This window comes from Chanos chanos, chromosome 1, assembly GCF_902362185.1.
Source record: "Chanos chanos chromosome 1, fChaCha1.1, whole genome shotgun sequence".
Classification (NCBI taxonomy): domain Eukaryota; kingdom Metazoa; phylum Chordata; class Actinopteri; order Gonorynchiformes; family Chanidae; genus Chanos; species Chanos chanos.
Genome location: NC_044495.1, coordinates 27,993,336 through 28,009,542, shown reverse-complemented (window position 1 = coordinate 28,009,542; position 16,207 = coordinate 27,993,336).

Sequence of the window (16,207 nt, the reverse complement as noted above, 5' to 3'; positions counted from 1 at the left end):
TAAATGATCAAAAGAATGGAAGGACAAAACAAGTAAAGTGACTCAAGAATGGGACTGGAATGGATTTTCATATTCATGTATGCAATCTTAAGTTCAGTGGCAACACAATCAACACATTGCAGATTAAATTAAAGCCATGCCATTAATTGTGGCATTCATTCATTTCAAATGTGTCATATTTTACAGCTTTTAATATTAATGAACATTGCCACTGATACTGAGGAAAATGACTGCTAATGACCAACTAATGAGCCAAAATTCCACATTCATTAAGCTGCAATATAAGTACATAATTACGCTACAGCTAATAGATCATTTCAAGCATTTGAATTAATTGTGAGAGAACACTATCATACATTCAAAAGATTCTTTTTTTTTGTACAGCTAAGAAGCACAAGTCTGAGGCAGAGGACAAATACAGCACATTTGTCATTGCCAAACAGTAAATCGTTTTCATTCAGAGTAGACAACTGCTTTGAGTTCATTAAGTGAAACTACAGATAATAAGTGCATTTTTGTAGTGTGTCTGTGTCCCATCATTCACATGATTTATGATGAACCCGTGGCTCTACAAACTCATTTAGCAGAGCACAATATGTCTCAAGGGAATGATGGCTAATTGATTGGCAACATGCCTGATTGATTTCTGGCTTATGGGTTTAAGCAGTTGAACCTGCTTGCCTATCTGTACATGACTGATATGGAAATATGTGTGTGAACAAGCGTGTGGATATTTAAAGATAGGCATTTTATCGTACTGGTCAAACTCATCTCCTACAAATCAGGAAGTCACGCACTGTTAACCTCCAATTACTGCAGTAACCTCCAATCACCGTTAAACCACCAAGACACGGTTGATTCATTCAGAGACTAGGGCCTACCAGTTGAAACAATATTTTTCATGAGCATATGTCTTTAGTTTTGAGAGTTTGGACTCCACACAAACTGTTACACTTTTGTTGATAAAGTTTGAAAAAATCTTACATGAAGGTAATAATATGGTTTCTTGTCTAATAAATAATATGGTTTCTTGTCTAATGAATACCAGCTTATCTTATAAAGATGTTTTATTGCATGCATTCTATCTCCATGGTCATGAGTTCAAATTTCAACAGTACTAATGTGATATTTTGTGAGAGGGTCAGCTGGACTGGATAGTCTCCATGTCATCACAATTCGGCAGCCCCTAGCATTTATGAAGCCTAAAGAGTTGTAGGTGAATCCAGGGAAATAGCATGGTCCTCCACATGGTCACCTCCATGGAGATGCTGGTACACTGGCAGGGGAAAACAAGCAATGGCTGACTCTGGATGTATCAGAAGACACACAAACCAGTCCTCACCATCTCAGACTATCATACATGTTATGCCATGGCAGGGACATACAACACTATGGGGAACTGGACATTTCAAATTGGAGTGAAGTAGAAATTTTAAAAAGATTTTTTAAGCTTATCGGGTGAGTCATTAACATATTTCTCTTCTGACTACATCTCTCGGAGTTCCAAAGTGCATTTGGTTTAGAGTCGTGGTGCTGTGATCCACCAGACAAAGTGTGCTTTTCTGTCTTCCTTCCATCCCATCTTCAATCTCTCAACAAAACCTCTCTACTATTTGAGGATGAAGTCTCAGGTGTGCATGATGAGGTGAAATATTACAGAAATTTTTAGACCCTTGCCCAGTAAGCAATCTAGCTGCTTTGGACGCTATGCTTTGTACCACTGGAAGAGGGCTTTGGACATAAGTATTTAGAGAATGCTCTGACTTGTCAGAGAATGCATGGGCCGTTGTGAAGCAGTAAGTTATGCATCTTTATCTATGAGTAAATTTGCCATTAAGGTGCATGCTGCCACCTGTTGGAATTACCGGGTGCCCTGGCACTGGTAGACTGAATAGTTCTGTCTAAAGGGTGGCAGTATGTGACTAAAGTTAGTTTGTGATAATCAAAAATCATGAAGGCGAAGATAATTTAATTACATTAACAGTACAACATGGTTCTCATTGTCAATTTGAACTGAGCATGTGTCAGAGGCATGAACTCTTTTCTGGTTCACCGAATGCCTAAATCTTCATATCCTGCTCACAGCAGCATAATAGTTCGTGTTAGGAAGAATGAGGAGGAAATGTACACTTGCCACATGTGCACACTAGATTTTAAGTTTTAGTTTTGTCTACACATCTCAGTCTTATGACATGTATCTGTGCCTTCAGAAAAAAAAGTTACTTCTATCCTTTTCAACATAACTTTGTGTCCTACTGACTCCTCATGAGTTACAAGCTCCCACTGACCTATTCAGCAGAAACTTTCATTTATCATGGGCTGGAGCATATTGAGCTGGAGCCAAAAAACTTCCATTTTCAGATTCAGTGAGCAGAGTTAATCCAATAAAGTACAGCAATTTCTGTATGAGAGAAAAGTCAGTAGAAGTTCAACTGGAGATTTTGCTTTGTCCTTGTTTAGTGCAGAGGACTGTATGAAATATTCATGTCCAAGACTTAGTACAGAGGCTTGCCTTTGAGAACAAAAGGGAACAGCAATCATGCTGAGATGAAGACAAGGCGATTTCAGAAACTCTGTGTGTGTGTGTGTGTGTGTGTGTGTGTGTGTGTGTGTGTGTGTGTGTGTATTCTGGGTGTTCTAGAATTCTGCTACAAACTGTTAAGACTGAACATATGCATTAGTATATTCATGGCATCTCTTTGGTCCAGTGATAAATGGAAGATGGGAATGAGAGAAGCCTGTGAGATGCAGAATGTGAAGAGTGAATCCCCATATTTTACAAGTAGTACAGATATAAGCCTTAGGACTTCACATCATATGGGTGATTCTACCTGTTGGCTTCGCTATTTGTTGTTTAAATTCAAACCTGTAGAAATTAGAAATCTCCCCTTGTAGAAGATCTACAGCAAAAATGTAATGTATAAAAGAAAAGGATTCTTAAATTACACCAATCCACACAAGAGGCAGAATCACACCAGAGTGGAGTGATAAATGTGATAAACGATACACCTCCTCCATCACCCCCCCATCTCTCACCCACACCCATCCTGCCTCCTCCATCACCCCCCCATCTCTCACCCACACCCATCCTGCCTCCTCCATCACCCTCCCATCTCTCACCCACACCCATCCTGCCTCCTCCACTGCTTAGTTAAAGCTTAGGCCATTGGCAGGGCTTCTTTTGGCAGCCTTAAACATGAGCCTAGGGAGACGGAATATGGTAATGAGTCCTGAGAATGAAAATATGCCAGAGGCACACACTTGTTTTCAGATTCATCTGTTTCTCCCGAATTAAAGAGCTGAATGTTTCAATGCACCGTGGACTTATTTAAGAAATTACATCAAGACATTATTCATCGATTAATACCACAGCATTATAGTGATGTGGTGGAATTTTTTTTTGGGGGGGGTACTCTATTATGATATGAGAGTAGCATGTTATTCATGCACAGATTTTAATGGGGTTACTGGGGAGAATAGAGAATATGCAATCTAGGTCATTCAACTGCACATCGATGGTTCTCTTTTTGATTTGGCTGGTTCACATAACGTTCCTTATCAGAATCTGACACAATTATACGTGCCTATGAAGAACTCACAACTCAAAGCTCTTTGTATTGAGACAAAGGGTTTTATAAGACAAAGCGAATAATAAAAAATCTCTCACTACAAAAGTAAAGTGAACAGGTCCTTTTTTTGTGTGTGTCATGTCATCCTTATGAAGTCCTCCTTCATATGAAGTCCTCCTCTTGAGGTTCTTGTTGTATCTTGTTATTTACCTGGTTAGTGTGAGATATTTTGTACTGTGTTTCCTGTTCTTGTATGACTTCCTTCACCGACAAAACTCAAGGTTTGATCAATAGAGTGTCTGAGAAGGTAATTATTATTGCTCTTTCTTTTGTGGATACATAAATATTTTTTCCCTAGGGTATATTTCAAATTTGTGTTGATTTATGGCCTCATTCCGTACTTTTGTTTGAATACATCAAGATGTTAAAAGTTTCCCATCCAACAGTATACAGTAACCATGTTTCTTTGGCACAGTTAAAATATTTTAATTATGTCTATAAGCGTCACTGAAAATGAATAATCCATTTGAATTTAAAGGCTATACAAATATTTTTAACATGTATGATATATCTGAACTCATTAATATTCTAATGATGATGTCATTTATTTTGCTTAATACTGATAATTACTCGTAACAATATTATAATAATATTCTTTCAATTTTGCACGTTTCCTGGGTTGCCATGATAAAATGATACTAATTTGATGGTAGAAAAGATGTTAGTTGGGCATTGCACTCCCTGCTTTGAAGTGGTCTCTAAGGGCAAGGGAGGTTGCCTGTTCAACTCTCTCTCTAGCTCTCTCTCCTTCTCTCTCTCTCTCTCTCTCTCTCTCTTTCAGTGAAGAGCACAGATGGTGGCTCCTTTAGAAATCCTTTAGAAATCCCATGAAAGCAGTATAAAATGGAGAGCAAATAAAACCAAATAAAGGGTTCCATTTCATGACTGAAATATACTATTTTAACTCCCCCAAAACCCCAAAAGGTTGGCTCTGATTAAGCCACTGGAATGCTCAGAACTGTCCAAATTAGTATGTTAATTTCAGTTATTTGCTGTGAAATATGTTAAAGAGCACAATATGGATGTTACACACTGACAATCCTTTCACCCATAAATGTAACATCGATGAATATGAGAATGGTTACACTTTCTCAGCCCTGACCCGGGGCGCAACAAACATAGTGGCTGCCATGCTGAAATCTGAAGACTGTGGCACCGTCTCCCTTAAGAATATCTCTGGCCAGTGTATGCCTGATATACTTTCCAGAGGGATTGGGCCATGAATCATTCACGTACACAGCTCTTTACCTCCTTAATTAGGCCGTTGATGCACTATATTATAACCTGTTGCACAACTTGTAAAAATGTTTTATGTGCTTAAATTGGAGCATTTTGCTCATTCAGAACTTATTTTTGTATCCATGATGTATTTGGTAATAATGAACTTGTTCACTTGGGCTTTGCAAGTGCTTTTACAATCTGAGGAATAAGTTTCCATACTCCAGTGGATCTGCTTATTTGAATTAAAATTCCCAGTTACAAAAATGTGTATAATTGGATAAAATCCCTGAGAATCCCCAATGCAAGTTTCAGTGCTGACATTCACACTGCAATTGTGTTGCAGAGATGAGAAGATGGAAGTCAGGTACTCTGGGTTTCTGAGGCTTGGGTAATGTTGGCCTTTGCTCTATAATGCTTTTGAATGGTAAGTGACTAACTGTAAGGTCTTGTCCTATTTTATGGGGGGGGGGGGGGGGGGGGGGGGGGGGGGGTTGAGAATGTATGAGGGAAAAGTGATATTTACTCACATGTATCCTCAGTTTTCATTTAGTTGTCCAGTCGTGAGGGCACAGTATTAGGACCCGATGATTGTGATGCAAGTCCATGTGGAAATATCATATTGTTCCTGTGGGCTGGTCTAAAGGCAAATAGTCTCTGGTTTTTATACTAATATCATCCTATGACTGCTTTATTACTCCACAATGTAATGTTATACTGGACTTTGGTGTGGTTTCGTTTGTGTGTGCATTAATGACTGTATTAAGTATATGTTAGGTCTATTAAGCTTAATTATGGGCTAATTATGCTTTATCATCAACTCCCCATGCGTGCCATAAGGCGTTTGTTGCCTACAGTTCAGTGAAAATAATACAGTATATATGTGTATGAATGTGATGCATTAAAATTTTAGGTGCCTAAATCATTTAAAATCAGAGATCTGTTTGTGTTCATAGCTCATTATTCTTTTTACTAATGGCTAAGACTTAATTACATTTTTTCATCAATATATGAATTTGACCTTCCCTGACCCTAATTGGTTGATTTTACCGCTCAACTAAAACTCATGGGAATACAGCTCATAATCAGAATTAGGCCAGTTGCTCAGATGACTATGTGTGGAAATACATTTTAAATAGTAGGGGGAAAAAAGAAAAAGACCTAGATATTACAGATTGTGAGGATGACTTCTGTGTGTGTGTGTGTGTGTGTGTGTGTGTGTGTGTGTCCATTTAGGTAATATTAGAATGCAAGTAACTGCAAAGGTTCACTGACTGTCTAACCCCAAATTAACACACATGGTCTATTGAACCAAACTGTTGCATAGTAGTCTATATCTTAGACATAACTGTCTGTAATCTAGATATGCTCTTAATCAATAATAGATTGCACAAACATCACCCTAGCCTTCATGTGTTTATGTGATACATATATGGTGCTCACCTCTTGCAAAAAAATAAATAAATAAATAAAATACATAGAGGATTCACAGCTTAAATCCATCCCAAATGTACCACACCTGTGTTTTGTGGAAAGATGGAAGTGATGAACTGACACGTACTGGAGGAAGAGTGTTTGCCTCAATCACTTTGAGGTGGCTGTTGTGTGAATAGGGGCCCGTAATTGTTCAGTTCAAATAGGAGAGAAAACTTGGCAAACAAATTGTATGTCAATGTAATAGACCCATTTAGACAGTAAATGTCAAAATCGCAGCACTTGCCTCTGTTTCCAGTAGTCATGTTTTACTTTGGAACTTTCTTTGTGCATATTTTCTACTTTTCTTTGTGTTAATGTGTTGCTTTGATTCAAAGAACAATTTTAGAAGAATGAAAATTTTGCCTCCCAACAGACCCCTGTGGAGGTTTCAACTCTCTAACAAGGCACTGAGGACATCATGCTCCTAGACATTTTTTCCAGTTCATGATTCCCTCACTCTCTGATTCCTTTATTGTACTATCACTACTCTGAGAGCCATTTTTGAAAAGATAAATGCATTCACAGCTGCAGGGCTTGTGTTATAATACAGGACTATACTGCTCTATAGTTCAAGGCATATGGAGAAAGCATTTGTTGATTGCGTTTTTATTTCTTGGACTTGTGTGACAGTTATTTTGTTAACTAACACTGTAAAAAGGGAAATATAATGCACAACACTGTCTGTAGGATCAGCACTTACAGTGGAATAACTGGAAAGTGTAGCTTAGTAGCTGTCTAATTGGCTCTTAAATTTAAACCACATTCTGTTACACAGTTAAGACTGATTAATAATACTGTATGTTACAAGACCACCTGAGTACAAGAGGCAAGCTGTGTTCATCATGGGTTTAAACCCATGTGCCTGTATAACTACACTAGAGCTGGCATTCAAGGACAAATTAATTAGCAGCTGAAAACAGAGGCAGATGGTGCAAAGGACAGCTTCTCAGGCTCAGGTGAGAGTCAAGGCATCACACACAGCAGCCGTCAAATGGAATGTTAGAGATTTCCCATCTTACAAATCTTTGCACATCGCAGCATGTTAAGACAAGCAGATTTTAGCATTCGGGGGGAGCAGATGCTTTTTGAGTGCTTTCTACACTATTTACACACTTAACCTCAGATTAACATCACTAACTAAGCACTCAAAGTCATACAGAGCTGTATCTATCCATTTTTTTCTGGGATTTACAACATACTGGAAGTAATTAATAACCTCCGAATTCAGCCATATGGGAAACAGACAGCCAAATGTTTTAATTTGGTTCTATTTATTTCAAAACACAGTCAGGAACAATCAGAAAACCCTAAGCTAATCTCTCAGGTTTAAAGAGGACAATCCATCAAAGACACAAATTCGATGATGCCCCAGTTTCTTTTGTCTTCCTTTTTTGGCAGACTTGATAATCAGTTAACATAATCAGAGGCTCGTAATGCCATGGAAAAGGAGAATGGTAGCAAGAGCAAGTAAATTAGCCAAAGGAATAGCACCAAAGGCAGCTATTGTGATTTCTGTTGCTGTTAGACCGATAAGGAGAGAGCACAAGGAACCTGAGAAAAGAAGAGAATCAATTATGCCCCTATTGTTTTCCATTCATACCTAATCAAACGTGGAGGGAGCCAACCGCATGCAGTGTCGGGAGCAAAAAAAAAAGAAAAAAAAGCCAAAACAAAACAAAAGCACCGAAGCTTGGCTTGTGAAACAGAAAAGACATGAATATTAAAAGAAGGCACAACAAAAACAGTGAATCACCACCCACTGAAGACCACCAGCGTTGTGTAACACAGCAACAAACCGTTTACCATTTTTATCACCAATGGAGCTGTGTAAGGTTTTACAAGAGTCAAAATAGGCCTTTGAGAGAAGGCATGGTTGTTAGAAGACACTGTAGTGATGTATTCTATTGCAAAGAGAATTGAAATTCATTATCCTTGTAACATGATTTTTTTTAATGTTAGTTTCTTGTTCAAGATTAAATCTTACAGGCTAGTCAGCTGTCTTGTCTTGAATAATTTTTTGAGTCTGGTTTCCCAGAGGACTCTGGGGAAAACTGATTTATCATGAAGTCTAATTAAGAGCCATAATTATTCCCACACATCAGGGCAGAACTGTACTGCCTGTACTTGGATACTAGATGGCTGTCATACACGTATTCAACACAAATAAACGAACCAAAACAACCGACCAACTCTTTCCCCAGTGTAAGCCGTTTATTATAATGTGATGGGATTTTAGTTGTTTTAGCTGTTTATTGTAATCTGGATAAGATTTTCTGCAGCAGCGTTAGGTACAATGAGGATTATCTGTTGCACCTCTTTTATCATGAATACTGGATGTCTCTAAGCAAAGTAAATGCATGAAGATGGGAATAGGCACTTATGTAGTTGTGGAAAAGACTTGAGCTGTTTGACATTACAGGACTGTAGTGATTTTTTGCCATTTTCTGTAATCGTAAACAACATCATAATTAGCTCTATCCAGTATTGAAATGATTAGAGAATTTATTTGACAACAAGAACAGTACCCATTCATATAGAAAGACATTTTAATGGGCCAGTGAATCTAATGTAAATGAGCCACTTTGCAGGCACAGCAAGTCTTTGATGAGCTTAATTTACATGCAACATGGGCTGATATGAGCATATTTATTTTTATTCAATCACTATCATTTTTACTGCATTTCTCTGACATTTAACGACTAAAACTTACAAATAAAATCCTTTTTTTGTCTCACCTCATAGCCTTGTGGTGTCAGAATCTGAACCTTTATAGCTCAGTAAAAAACATAGATATGGTCTTAATCCTAATATAACAGCATATCTGCCTTTTTGATGCTGTTGTGCATAAATGTCTTTGACCAGCTGTGGAACTTCAAATATGAACTTGGAACCTTCGATGTTAATTAAATTATAAATTGGATTGAGCCATGAAAAGCAAGTGCCATTTCTGTGATGGAGTCCCTGAAATGGGTTGTGGGAAATACTGAGGGGAATTTTATTCCAATTTTGGCTTTGAGGAAGCATCAGTAAATGTCTCTGACTTATATTGTGTTATTCGCTCCAGATTAATTTGACCAAGCTGTAAATTAACCAGATGAATATTTTAGAGAGACAGCTTTTAAAGCAAATGACAAATCCTACATTTTCCCTTCATATGCATTTGAGAATAAGATTTCCAGTAATCCATTAAATGCATTATAGTTACAGCTGAATTATAGTAAGCATCACATTATACTGTGAACACAGTACCACATTCTCTTGGCATTGAGAATCATTTGTAAAAATTGTCATCTCTCTCTCTCTCTCTTTCCCCAAAGATTATTCTAAGGAGTTCAGACTTCATATCCCACCAAGTTACCTAATCCACTTGGGCTGAGGACTCTACATCCACTCAGATCAAAGTCTGTCTGGTTTGTACAAATCTCCCTGAGGTCCTGATATATCTTTTATCAGTTTATCATCCTGACCAATTCTCCTCCACAGCTCTCAAATATTCTCATATTCACTTTCACTATTCTCATATTCACTTTCAGTGTTTTGAAATGACAACATCCCACCTTTTCCTCTTTTTTTATAAAGGCTCTTAGGTGTTGATGAAATGAGCTGGTTAATACACAATCCCAATTAAATGCAGATTACACGTGTGACAGTAGCATTTGTCCTTGAGTAAACCCCCATGTTTCAGCATGACAGATATTTTACACAGAATGACAATTCTGTGACTAATTCAATGATATGGCATCCTGAATATGAAATGGGATGGGAAAAAAAAAATAAAATCAGTGAATATTCTGTCTTTCATTGTCCTTGGAATCCTTGCAACATGTGACAAAGCAAGTGCAGACAATGGTAATTCCTGGGACTGTCAAGAATACAGAATCTGTTTCCATTTATATCCAACAACACCCATATTGCGCTCGCCTAAGTGTGTAAAGCTGTGGAGATTGAAATTATTATTCAGTTTTAGAGTTCGGCATGTGTACGGTCACCTTTAGCAGATCTGTATGGCTTAATGTAGATTCAGGAGATTCCAGCTGTCCATCAAAGTCTGAAAGTATTCGCCAGTAATTCCCACGGCCTCATTGCCATGGGAACACAGATGGTGTGCTGACGTTTGGCCACCTTGATGCTCACATGCTGAGATTTCATCACATTTTCCCTCTTGTTCATGTATTTTTCTTCCCGTCGTCATTCTGTAGAACAATAGTCTTTACCTTCACAAACATTTGATCCAGCAGAACTAATGCGATGCAGGGAAGTACTATAAATTTGACAGTGCCAACAGTGTTGTGATGAATCTGTCAACTTTTTTGTTCGGACCACTACAGACACAAGCATTTAGTGTTTGGCCTTCATATACGCCTCAGGCAGCTGGGTGAAGATTTAGGCATTTGGTGTAGGGGAAGAGGGGTTAGGAAAGGTAAATGAAGAGATCCTTGTGCAGTGCTCATGAGGGGAATTACAGCTGAAGTTATAGGAAGTGGCTTAACTGATAGTGTTCTGTCAAATACCATTATGGGTAGCATTTTCAACTGTCATTCTTGGCTCCATATGGTGCCACTCACATTTGGTCTAGGGGTAAAGTTACAAATTGATTAATAATAAAGTAATTAAGGGCTTACAACACTGTAAATACAATATTTATGACACAATATGTGCAAAGCATACCTGGAAACATAGAGTTAGAGCACTGAATCAGGGCACTGTAATTTATTATAACCAAACTATAACTATAAACACTGTAAAATATCATATAGCTATGGGAGTTACAATTAAATAACAAAAAATTTTTTACATGTATGAATAACACAATACTGACACAAATATAGGACATAAGAAAAAAGCACCCACCTCTCCCATCTTAATTTGTCCCTGTTTCATGTGGACTACATTGTCATTTAGCATCTCTCAGACAGCTGCCTGGCCATTGATTAGACACCAAATCAGCTCAGTGAGCTCTCCCTGGACTGAGCGGCCCACCACAGCTGAGACACAAAGGAGAGACTATCTTGGCAGGTAATTGCTATCAGCAGGGGGACAGGTGTCCTAACAATACACACACAGTCCACATACACAGTCCAGCACAGCTCTTTTCACACTACAGTAATTACCTAATTGAAAAGCTCACAGGGGAGATGAAGACAGAGAGAAAGTGAGAGGTGAGAGAGAGAGAGAGAGAGAGAGAGAGAGCGAGGGATATGGATAGGGTTAGGGAAAGAGGGACAGACAGGAGAGACAGACAGGACAGGACAGTGAAGGGGAGGGAAAAGAACGGGACAGTGGAGAGGGAGGGGGGAAACGAGGAAAGGGGGGGGAAAAGAGACAGAACAGAAAAAGGATAGAACAAAAGAAAAGAGCAGAAAGGTGAAAAAAGGAGAAAAGCAAAGAGAGAGAGAGATGGGCACAAAGCGAGCATGTGAGAGGGAGACTGAGAATGAAAGCCCAAATAAAAGAGAAAGAGATGGAAGGAGGAATAGAGAGAGAGAGAGGCAACGTAATCAGTTGCCCTTGCACAGGCTGCTCTCCTCACGAACCAAAAGCACCAATTCCACAGTGTTCAAGGTAAACATCATTTTCTGGGAACAGAGGGAAGAATGAGCAGTAATGGGAAAAAGGTATTGTCAAACCATGAGGATTCACTGAAGTACTCAGTTTCGTGGAAAAGGTCAGCGAAGAGTGGTAGAAAGAGTTCATTTCTGATAGCACCGTTTATACGAATCTCTACACCAAATCAAAGGATCAAGATCAAATATAGAGGCACGATATACGAAAACACACTATCAGTGCACAGCGCACCCTTTTCACTGTAGTTTCAGCTTTCTCTTATTGCTTTCATTCAAACTTGTTTTTGAAAAGCATTTATTTTCACGCTGTCCTTTATTTTATGATGAGATACATAGAGTCCTTTTGTGGGCTTGGGTGCTTACAAAACAAATGTATTAGTTGTGGTCACTATTCAGGAGGATCCAAGAGCAAGACTTCCAATCTCAGCTTTCACTGAACTTAGTTGTGCGATTTGTGACTATTTTTTGCCTGCAGATGCATGGCCTCAATTTCAAGCTGATATGAGCTGTAGCTGAAATTCAAGTTAGTATGGTGATAAACATCATCAGACAATATTTGTGTCAGCAACATGCTACGAGGCAACATTAGGAATACTTGTTCAAGTAATCTTTTTTTTGTCTTTGAGGAAAAATCCATACCATGCTTGCATTTAAAATGGATTTAATTGTAGAAAACTGAAAGAGGGTTTTTAGTTTTTGTTTTGTAGGGGAGTGTCTGTTGTTAAATATCTGTCATCTCTACAGTTCATAGCTGCCCTAGTTCTATAACCCGGATACAACCATGAGGTTTAATGTTTGTCATAAATTGCATTATAATTGTTGTTCTAACTGAATCCATCCTGATGACTTTGACTACTCAGGAACAGGAACACAATTACATAAAGTGTTACTGTGCAGTCAGAGGAAGCACTGCTGTCCTCAGGAGACATTTCCTTTCATGTTCTTAAGAAGTGTCTGTAACTTTGAGCGTGATTCTCTCTCTAAAGTTGTTACTACAAAGAGGGGAGACATATCCGTAGGCTTGCATAGCTAACAGTCAAAGCAATCACAGTTCCTTTAATGTCTCAGTACAAAAAAAAACCCACTCTCATTGTATTCATTCCCTGAATTGGTTTTAGATACCTCAGTCACATTTGCTTTAGACTAGAGTTTGAATCCTTTTGAAAGCTTGTGTAAATACTGTTACCCCATATAGATTTTGAGATGTGAGAGTGCTGGAAATATTAAAAGTGTGTTTTCTCTGCTCATCTTTGTTCTGCCATTGTTGCTTTGTTAACTTGGTGAAACTTGAACCTTTGAAATATAAAAATTGACCTGATACAGAGCCTACCTAAATGTCCACGTCAGCATTTCATAAACATACTTTAATGAGTTTCAGGTTCTTGCAATACACCTTATGTTTCCTGTTATTTAATAGCATAGGCATCAGGGAGTGGTGAAGAGACACTCGTGCTGAACTTTGACGATAATGTCGTCTTCACAAAGACAAGGAGAGTCAGTGATCATGCATAGCAGGGTGGCCTATGCTTGTGTGCTTGGTGTCATGTTGAATTCAGTAGTTGCACAGCTAGATAGAGTAAAAAGCACGATAGTCTTGAATAGCCACATTCTGGGCTCTAAATATATACATTCTTCTCTCCATTTCATAGCATAGCAGTGAAGGGAGCAGTCCAGAAACTGGATGGTTGTCAGTTCAAATCCCAAGTATGACACTTTACTGCCAACAAACCCCTAAGCTAGGCTCTTCACCCCAAGACTGTCCTAAACGCATGTAACCTCCTGCAAAGAGAGTACTGATTCTAGATGATTGATTCTGAATTTAATATATTAATATAGCTACATTAATATATGTTTGCTTGCCATGAACAACACTGCAGTGAACATTCTTACAACACTTGCTATTCTATAGATACAATTAATTGTTTTTGAAATTATTGGGTTAATAATAAAAGTTAAAATGTAACAATGAGCATTTCCAAATAAATGTAAAATGGCACCCCAAGGTACACCTATGTCTTATACCCTACCAAAGTGATGGATGACAGTAATAGTGTCTATGGGTCACTACTTCCCCCACTGTAGTTAATGATGGTGAAAACGGACACAGCGCTGTGATTTATGGGGAGATAAAACTTGCAGTTTCTCAGATACATTACTAAGGCACAGACAGATACTGAATCTTGAACACGAAAGAGTTGTCTGATACACACTTGTTCGGTCTGGAACCATAATCACCCCTGGGTATTGAGCATTGTACTAATAGAGTTTGAAAAATTAAAGAGGTCCTTTGAAATGACTGATAACAGTGCTGAAGCCCTGTAAATTACACGCATTACTCGTGAATTGACAAATAAGACAGTGAATTGAGTCATAAATACATGAAGTGATAGCCATGAACATATGAAGTAATATCCTCAATCTATCAGAAAGTGGTGGGTTTTTATATCCATCAGCCATAGTCAATGCAATTGTATGAGAGGTGGATACCCCCTAGGCTTTTGTTATTGCTCTATCACTTACAGTTTATGGCCATCTCACCCTTGAAAAGCTACAGCAATGCTTATGTGGCTCTGGCATAGATTATTTGACAGTGTATTGATCCATGTGGACCCAACGAAAGAGAATGACATAGTCCCGGCTCGAGTCGGCTCCTCGTGGAATAAATTAAGAACGGCTTAATATTCTGAAAATGATTCCACTGAGATGAAATATACATAGAGTTGGGTCTGGACAGAAGCTGATTTCTTGAAAGCACTAAACCTGAAATGGCCAGATCAGGATGAATAAAATGCTCCTTTTTACCATGCGCTTATGGTCACTGTGAAGTTACTGCACCAAAGCACTACTCAGTTTTGGCCAAAGGGGTCCCATTTACATTAACTCCTGTCATTAAGCCCTTCTCTCGTATGACAGGAGTCAGGAAAGGCATCCAAACATCGTTACTAATGTCATATTGCCTCCCATTGCTTTAACGCCAGTAGCTGTGAAACAGGAGTCTGGAGGCTATTAAGGATATAAGGAGAGAACGTAGTGAATGAAAGAAAGAAGAGACACCTCTGAATTAATGATGTTTTCTGTCTGTTCCCTCATCCCCATGTCAGTTTCCTATAGACTTAACCACTACTCAAATCTGCACTCAAGAGCTGTTGATTTGTGGGCTGGGCTAATTCTGCCATCTGGTGGTAGCCTTCTTTTCTGAATCTCTATTCTCTTTTCACAACCCAAGGCACTTTGGTAACTTTTGGGCGCTAAGAGAGAGCAGTATCAGTCATTAAGAGAATACTTTTTAACATGTTGACTCTTCCATAATAAGCGTGAACTGACCGTATGTTATGTGATCATCTTAAACGAGAGAAATTGAACAGAATTCACACAGACACACAGCAAAAAAAAAAAACTAGAGTTATGTCAATTCTCACGAATTTGAATTTAACCATACTCATCTCCTTAAGCAGTGATTTTACATAGGCACTTTTATTTGTAGATCTTTTCCCTGAAGTTGTCACTACTATTAACCAGAATAGGATACGACTGCTGCATTTCACTTCAAACTTTCTCTGTTAGCCATTGGCATGTAATCAGTAATCAAGTGTGCTCAGATGGTGTCAGACAAAGTTCAATAAAGCAGCCGTCGTTAAATTGCAGACAAAGCCTCACATTCGTGGTGGAAAGATGTCCTCTCCCTTTCCGTGAAAATGGGAGAGCGTTTACAATGCTCATAGGAAATCAGGCAGAATTACATTTTTTAACACTTGCCCATTTGTCTGCAGTGTTACCCCTTGTGTCGGGCAGCTCAGAGTGGGGCGGTTTTATTGCGTCGTGAACACATCAGCGGTCATAAAGCTCCATTTACTGTCCCCCTTTTATTGATTTGGTGCAAAATGATGGAGGACTAGACATATTGTCTCAGGTTTTGAATATACAGTAAGCACTAAAATTTTACAGCTCTTTCGTGGGCTTGTCTTTTACAGAGACTGGCTGCTTTATTACCACAAAGAGAAGTGTGCTGAGATATGATCTCTGGACAGAGAGTTATTTTTTCATTGAGGTGTATATGCATGTAGGCACAAACAGGCAAGCATATAAGAATCTGACAGAGGTTTTTATATTCATCTGAATAAACTAAGAGCTGACCTGAACCTCTGGGAAATACTGCCATGTTAACCTCTGAATACTCAAAGTATGTGAGGAGGAGGATATGGTTAGAATGTGAAAGCCCAACTGTGAGAGATGTCTGGAGACACATGGCATTTGGAGCCCAGGGTTAACCGTTACACACTATCTTACTTCAGCTCTCTATTAACTTTATACCTCTGCATA